The 8,645-nt window shown below is 39.4% G+C and overlaps 1 non-coding gene across 1 annotated transcript; it reads left to right on the top strand.

Moving 5' to 3' along the window:
* Window positions 1–6,672: 6,672 nt before the first annotated feature.
* LOC141716032 (small nucleolar RNA R71) lies at window positions 6,673–6,779 on the top strand. The gene has a single exon (XR_012572766.1). It is a non-coding gene; the product is annotated as a small nucleolar RNA R71 (small nucleolar RNA).
* Window positions 6,780–8,645: the final 1,866 nt, after the last annotated feature.

Below are 8,645 nucleotides of genomic sequence, written 5' to 3'. Positions count from 1 at the left end.
AGTTTGGAGTCTACGAATTGGGGGGAGCTTTGGAAATCTCTGTGGTTGATGTGGTTTTCTACGAAGAAAACAAGGAAGAAAGAGTCGGAAGTTCGGAGGGGGAGATTGTTGGGTTTTAAGCCTAAAACCAAGTTTCCTCACTTTCACTCTTTGTCCCACATTGATAAGGAAAAGGGACACCCACCTTTCTCCCATATAAATAACCCTCATCCCCTTCATTTCTAATTACACCTTTCTTTTCTTTCTCCTTTTATATAACTGCTAGATAGTCCGTCTAGTAGGAGAGCGAGCTTAGCTTACTTTCAGGAAGTGTTAGATAGAAGCTCCTCGTGCCTAAACTATTCCTTAGGATATTTGGATCGCTTGCAGCCATCGGAGGTGGTCCCGCTGCAACAGGTTAAGGCCTTCGACACTGTCCGGGGTTAAGAGGGAGAGAAGGAAAGGTTGTCGGGAAATATTTATAGGGGGAGGTTTTGAAGGAAACACTTCAGTGAGTGAGGGATATACATAATAGATATGCTAGGAGACTAAATTTGAGTATAGAATTCAGGTTCGCATATCCGGATATTATAATCTCTGTTTATCTAGTGAAGTTGTTGTGGATGTAGGCTTGCCGAACCACGTTAAAATCTCTTGGCTCTTTTACTATATTGTTGGTTTGTTGTTTTCGTTATCATCATAATATTTGTGGATCTGAGCACACGGGTATACAAAAATGCTTCCGCAGATGCCGGGAATCGGGGTAGATTCCCAACAAAAATAATTGGTGCCGAAGGAAAGTCGTTAAGAAAAGTGGTTCTCTAATTGGCACCGTTTCGACGAAAGAGCTCCTATTGTGTCTTACACTTACCTGGCCAATTGATTTAGCTGGTTAATTTATTTTGTGTGTGCAAGGGAAGATCATGGAAAATATTGTCGGATTCAGGGTGGATCCGTTAGATGGTAAAGGAAATTTTACTTTTTGGCAGAAAAGGGTAATGGATATCCTAACCCAACAAAAGCAAGCAAGGGCTTTGAAGGGAAAGGAGGGAAAACCAACAAAGATGAGCGATGAAGATTGGGAGGATGTTGAGTCGCAATGCATGAGTACCATCAGACTATGCATTGCAGATAACATTATTAATAATGTTGTGGACGAAAGCACTCCAAAAGAGTTGTGGTCAAAGTTGGAGACTCTGTATCTCGGGAAGAACTTGACTACAAAGTTAAATCTGAAACACGAATTATACCGGATGAGGATGACAGCTCATGGGAATATTATTGAGCACATGAATGTGTTTAATGGTATTGTTGATCAACTTCAAAAGGTTGATGTGATTATGGAGGAAGAAGATAAGGCCCTTATTCTTCTTACTTTGCTTCCGGAGTCAATCGATAGTTTGGTCACTACCATTTTGTACGAAAAGGACACCGTAAAGATGGAGGAGGTTCAGGCAGCACTTTTGTCCAATACTAGCAGAAAGAACCCGGAGCATGATAGGAACGACGTGACAGTTTTGGCTTTGCCTAGTCAAAACAATAGAGGAAGAGGTGATGTGAGGGGATCTACCAATAGCAGGGGTTAATCCAAATATTGTGAAAGGGACAAGCAGTGCTTTGGTTGCAAGGAGTGGGGTCATATTAGGCCGAATTGTCCGCTTAATAAGAGGAACTTGGATTCATCATTGGTTGTGGTTACTCTCGATTGTAAAGATATTTGCACCGTCTTCAATCGAGATACTAGTTCTCCAAGGGGATGGATATTAGACTCGGGGTCATCTTACCATATATGTTCCGAGAGGGAGCATTTTGAGGAATTCCATGAAACAAAGAATGAAACAGTTTGTTTGGCTGATGGGTCTACTTGTGAGATCAAGGGGATTGGAATTTTGAAAATCAAAATGTTCGATGGAGCAGTTCGCAATTTTGGCGGGGTAAGATATGTTCCTAAGTTGAGGAAGAATCTAATATCCATCGGCCAGTTAGCTTCGGAAGGCTACAGATGTTCTGTAGTGGGGGGAGCTATGGAAATCGAAAGAGGCCGTATGGTTCAGATGAAGGGAGAGCTATATGGGGGAATATATCATCTGGTTAGTACGGAGCCAGACCGTACTGGAACTTCGAAAATATGGTTATCTCGTGCACGAGAGATGAGGGACTTGAAGGATACTGCTGCGGTTGTATTGTTGTCAAGTCTAGACGATGGTGCAAAGACTGCTGGGATGGAAGTTTGGTCAAAGGGCTTCCACAGCATCAACGGGTAGTTGGTACGCTGTAGCTGCATATGCACATCGATCAACACGAATCAAGTGAGCAGTGAACCATGCAACAGATTGATTCGTTTGATAAGCAGTTGGGGTAAATGAAAGATCAATGGTCACACTTGCGTGTTTGAGTCACACTTGCGTGTGTGAGGGACTACATATGGGATTGGTCGATGTGAATCAAGTGAGTATGTGTGCATACAACAGATTGCTTCACATATATGTAGTTGGACAAAAAGAGACCAATGGGACACTTGTGCATAGAGCAAGTGGGCATTCGAGAATGAATGTGCAAACTAGAGAATAGTTTGGAGTCTATGACTTGGGGGGAGTTTTGGAAATCTCTGTGGTTGAAGTGTTTTCTATGAAGGAAGCAAAGAAGAAAGAGTCGGAAGTTCGGAGGGGGAGATTGTTGGGTTTTAAGCCTAAAACCAAGTTTCCTCACTTTCACTCTTTGTACCACTTTGATAAGGAAAAAGGGATACCAACATTTCTCCTATATAAATAACCCTCATCCCCTTCATTTGTAATTACACCTTTCTTTTCTTTCTCCTTTTATATAGCTGCTAGATAGTCCGTCTAGTAGGAGAGCGAGCTTAGCTTGCTTTCAGGAAGTGTCGGATAGAAGGTCCTCGTGCCTAAACTATCCCTTAGGATATTTGGGTCGCCTGCAGCCATCGGAGGATCGGAGGTGGTCCCACTGCATCAGGAGGAGGCCTTCGGCACACTCCGGTGTTAAGAGGGAGAGAAAGAAAGGTTGTCGGGAAATAGTGAGAGGGGGAGGTTTTGAGGGAAACACTTCAGTGAATGAGGGATATACATAATAGATATGCTAGTAGACTGAATTTGAGTATAGAATTCAGGCTCGCATATCCGGATATTGTAATCTTTGTTTATCTATTGAAGTTGTTGTAGATGTAGGCTTGCCGAACCACGTTAAACTTTGGGGACGGGCGCACAGGGTTTCTGGATTTTTCTGTTGATTCTTCTTTTGGCCGTATCTTGAGTCCTCTCGTCAGAATTAGGCGATTCAACTGCCCACGTAAAGATAATGAGATTCTCTTCAACTTGAGAATGGCCTAGACTTCCAATTCTTAGCTTTTTTCAGCATATTTCCTTAAAAATCTCCTTTCTTCATTTAACCGATGTCTAAAATGTAATAACACAAAAACATATCAAAAATACCAACAACTTGAGTCCAAAACACCAACTTAAGCTTGTAATGAAGCGTTCCAAGTAGATATAAAATCCACTTATCACACCCCCAAACTTGAATCAATGCTTGTCCTCAAGCATAAACAGACTCAATAACTATAAAACAAACCAAATGCATGAACGCAACTACGTGAATGCGACTAAATGACAATGCAATCGATCCCCTCAGAATAACCATAACCAAATGAATAAGCCAATGCCTCTAAGAATGCGATAACTTTTAATAGAGTTATAATAAATCCCATAAACCAACTCATAAACCAGAAACGTGGGTGTGTGAGATGCTTAATAGATATACTCTTTTAACTAGATCAATAACCATAACTTATCTTTCTTCAAAACAATCACAAGTTTATAACTAGAATAGACGTTAAACACATAATGACTCACAACACCTCCTTTCTACTAGAGTTATACAAGGATTCATGCTATTATTGAACACATACAAAGATGCTTATTTGACCGTGCAATGAATGAGGTCCCAAAAGACTTATGCAATAATAACCATGTAGCGAGCGTTAGGTTAGCGGATCCCAGACTATAAAAGCCTTTTTCTGGAATGCAAATCAGTTCATTAGGACTTAAACAACCCTCTATTCACCATCACTACACTCAAATCAACATCAACCAATCAATCAGAAACAGCTTATCCTACGGGATCATGTTATATGCATGCACATGCAACTATATGAACTCACATAAAAACATAAACAAACATGTCCTATAAGAACAATCATGCAAAAATATGAATGAAATACAACTAAACATGCAACATGAATCTATATGAATCTATATGGACATACACAAACTAATCATGCAACATGAATCTATTTGAATCTATATGAGCACACACAAACTAATCCTTACATTATCACCCCCAAACTTCAAACTTTCAATGTCCTCATTGAAGGTAATAATAAGGATTTCAGGCATACCTAGTTGTCAGGATCACCCTCTACGGGTGGAGGATCAGGTGGCGGGTAAACAGAATCAGCCCCAAATACAGGCCAATCGGCCTTGATACCAGTGGCCCGAAAAACATTGCCCAAAGCCTGTGTCAAATCTGCAGCAAAACAACTATGAATATCGTGCATGGCCTCCATACTCCTAGTCAATCGCCTGTACTGCTCATCATCAACACCAGTCCTATCAACTGCCTGTTGCGCATGAGAAGGACTTTATATAAACGCGGGAGGAACTGGACGGTCACCATTTAGATTATAATAGATATATTCCAACCCTTTATCAGGGGGTGCACCTAAGAATGCATAACTCAAGTGATATGGCAGTGGGTTGAGCTCAAGTATGGGCGCTTCTTCATTAGATGGCTCGAGATGCTCTTGAGAAATTTCCAGCTTTGCTAACCCAAGAGAATAGAATGGCATATCCAACATCCTCTTTTATGGAGGTGCATTCAAAACCCGCAGTTGCTCTGCTCCTTCTTCATCTTCAAAAACTGAAACACCTATTAAGGATCTCTCTAAGGTATCTGACCTTGGCAATTGCTCAAGCTCCGAATTCACGACAGAGTCGACCAGCTCTACTTTAAAGCATTCCCGTTTAGTTGTGGGTAACTTTATTGCCTTGAACACATTAAAAGTGACCTTCTGATCTTGAACCTTCATCGTAAGCTCTCCTTTTTGCACATCGATCATAGTTCGGCCTGTAGCTAAGAATGGTCTCCCCAAGATAATGGGAATCTTCTTATCCTCCTCAAAGTCTAGAATGACAAAATCAGTAGGGAAGATGAGCTTATCCACCTTAAACAAGATATCATCCACTACTCCCCGCGGATAAGTGATGGTCTGATTGACCAACTGCAAAGACATGTTCACAGATTTTAGATCAGGTAGTCCAAGTTTCTTGAAAACGAATAAGGGCATCAGATTGATGCTAGCTCTCAAGTCATACAAACACTTGTCGAAAGACAAGTTTCCAATAGTGTAAGGAATAGTGAAACTTCCAGGATCTTTAAGCTTCGGAGGCAACTTCTGTTACAGTACAGTACTTCACTCCTCCATTAGAGCAATAGTCTCTAAGTCATCAAGCTTCACTTTCTGAGAGAGAATACCTTTCATAAACTTCACATAGCTAGGCATCTGTTCAAGAGCTTCAGCGAAAGGTATGTTGATGTGAAGTTCCTTGAAAATTTCCAAGAACTTTGAAAATTGCTTATCCAACTTCTGCTTTTGCAACCTTTTAGGAAAAGGAGGTGGATGATAGACCTGTTTTTCCCTATATTACCCTCAGGAGGAGTGTTGATAACAGTTTTCTTCCTTGGTTCCACCTCGGCATCCTTTAGCACCTCTTCTTCAACTACAACCTCATTTTATGGAATTGGCAAAGGTGCAGACGCACCGACATTCTGGAAAGAATTTTCAGACTCTTCGTCTTGCTGAATTTGGGGGCTTGCGACCTTTCTAGACCTCAAGGTGATGGCGTTCACCTATTTTTAACTTCCCTCTTGCCTGGATTGGCTCCTGTATCACTAGGAAGCGTTCCTGCTGATCGATTCAATAAGGCGTTATCAATTTGCCCTATTTGGTTCTCCGGAGTCTTGATAGAAATAACCTAGATTTGACATATAAGAGCCTGGTTTTTGCACATAAGCCTCAACTCCTCCAATTCAGATTTTTCATTCGAAGATTGACCTGCACCTCCATGAGTTTTCTGTTGCATTCCCATTGCCTAAAATGGTTGCCTTGGTGCAAATTTTAGCTGACCAGGAGGATTGAATTTCTTGTTTCCACAATGCTAATAAGGCTCTTGCATCATATTCTGATTGTTGCTCTAGATGAAGTTAGGATGATAAGTGTCTGGAACTGGTTGCTGCGCTCTTTGAAAGTTGCTCACAAACTGAGCTGATTCACTAGATATAGCGCATTGCTCCGTCATATGCGAACCTGCACACAGCTCACAAACTCTGGTTATCTGATTAACACTATAGTTAGCCAAAGAATCGATCTTCATAGACAATGCCTTTAGTTGAGTAGTGATAGCCGTAGCTGTATCCACTTCAAGAACTCCTGCTACCTTGCCTTGAGGTAGTCTCTGAGTTGGGTTCTGGTATTCAATAGCAGCCATCAGTTCAATTAGATCATAAGCTTCCTCATAGGTCTTTGCCCATAATGCTCCACCTGATGCTGCATCGAGCATGGGTATTGACTGTCCTCCCAAACCGTTATAAAAGCAATTGATGATCATCCAATCAGGCGTTCCATGATGTGAACACTTTCTAAGAATCTCCTTGTAGTACTCCCAAGCTTCACATAGAGATTCTCCTGATTGCTACATAAATTGAGTAAGAGCATTCCTTATTGCAGCTCGTCTTCGCCATAGGGAAGAATTTATTATGAAACTTCTGAGCAAGATCCTCCCAAGTAGTGATAGAACCAGCTGGTAGAGAGTGTACCAGCTCTTAGCCTTGTCCCTCAGAGAGAATGGAAACAATCTCAGTTTCACAGCATCTTCAGAAATATTATTGAACTTGAAGGTGAAAGGAATATGTCCTAAGTCCAATCATATATTAGGATTTAGGAATAACCTTTTATGTAATCTGTTTTGATTCTATTGATATTAATAAAAGACTTGTTTTGTTTTTATTATGGGCTCTATCTATTTAAGTGTTTAAATAAGATATACCATAGTTTAGAGTAAAGCTTTTTATGGATTATGATGAGATCATAATAGTGAGACCTAAAAGATGATAACTCTAAACTTAAATAGTTCCTGGTCGTAGGATTACTAACTGGTAATTAATAATCCGCAAAGATCGGTACATACTATGCTTGCTTCATTATGAAGGATGTCTGTTCTTATAGACATTTGTGTGGTGACACTATAGCTAGTATGTAGGTGCTTATTATAGAATAAGTTCACTGAACATGACTCGCCCAGCTGAACAACTGATGGAGTTCACTCACGTGTCAGCAGTTGTTCACATAGTGATAGTTGTACAAGTATCCTTAGACTTAAGGTCATCATAGTCATCTTGTGTACTCTGAACTATGCTTTGGTTTAGTTCTTAGTCTCCAGGGACAATTATTCGGGTTTACTGGGTATAGGAATTTGTACACGAAGATAGTGTATGATCAATAAAGGATCTACCCCTTCCAGTGAAGGAAGCGAATGTTCAAGGCTGATCCACTTATGTTAGTTCAGGAATCTCTGGCCAGAGTGAATGAAATTAGAAAGGAGTTTCTAATTTGCATAGAACTACGCATAGTAAATGGTAAGCAGGTGATTAAATTAGATAGGCTTGACACGAGATCCATGCCTTGTATTTAATCGGGACATTGTAGGGTAGAAGGAGTTTATTGTACGGTAACTATTCACTGAATAGGTTCTTGGTATTCTAAGTGAATTCATATTATCCGGATAGTCGCGATATGCTGAGAAGTATCCCTCACGATGTAGAATAAATGTGATTAATTAATTAATCATATTTAATAAATTAGAGAATTTATATAAATAATGATAAAATAGTTTTATTATTATTTATTTCTACTACCAGCTTAATATTGAACCTACAGGGTCACACCATAAAAAGAGAATGATTTAATGATGGAGGAATTAATTAATAATGGCTAAATAATTATTTATTTGTGAAATAAATAATTAATTGGCAAATTTAATAATTGATTAAATGAGATTTAATTGATTATAAATTAATTAAGAAAAGTTCTTAATATTATTAATTAAGGATTTAATTTTTGGAAATTAAATCAAGAGAGAGAATTATTTCTAAAGTGTTTAGAAAAATGATTAATAATTAAAAGGTGTTTTAATTATTAATGAGAATAATAAATGGGATAATAATAATAATATTTATGGGAAAATTTCAGCTGAAAATTTTGCCTATAAATATACTATTATAGACCCTATTTTTATTCGAACCCAAAAACCCAAAAGTTTTAAAAAACAAATTCTCTCCACCTCCTCCTCCTCCTTAACATCGTTTTCTTGGTGGATACCGGTGGAGTGCTTCACGTTTGAGGAGCAGCTGCTAAGAATCTCCGATCGTTGCTCTTGGATCGCATATTAAAGGTTAGTAATCGACCCCTCATTTTTACCACGATTTATATGCTTTTATTTGGATTTTATGTGTGTAAAAGTGTTTTACCATGCCCCCGCTGTGATTAAAATCCAACATTAGTATCAGAGCATAGGTTGTATGCATATAGATCT

Source organism: Apium graveolens, chromosome 3 (genome assembly GCF_009905375.1).
Source record: "Apium graveolens cultivar Ventura chromosome 3, ASM990537v1, whole genome shotgun sequence".
Lineage (NCBI taxonomy): Eukaryota > Viridiplantae > Streptophyta > Magnoliopsida > Apiales > Apiaceae > Apium > Apium graveolens.
This window is presented reverse-complemented; position numbering and strand designations above follow the sequence as displayed.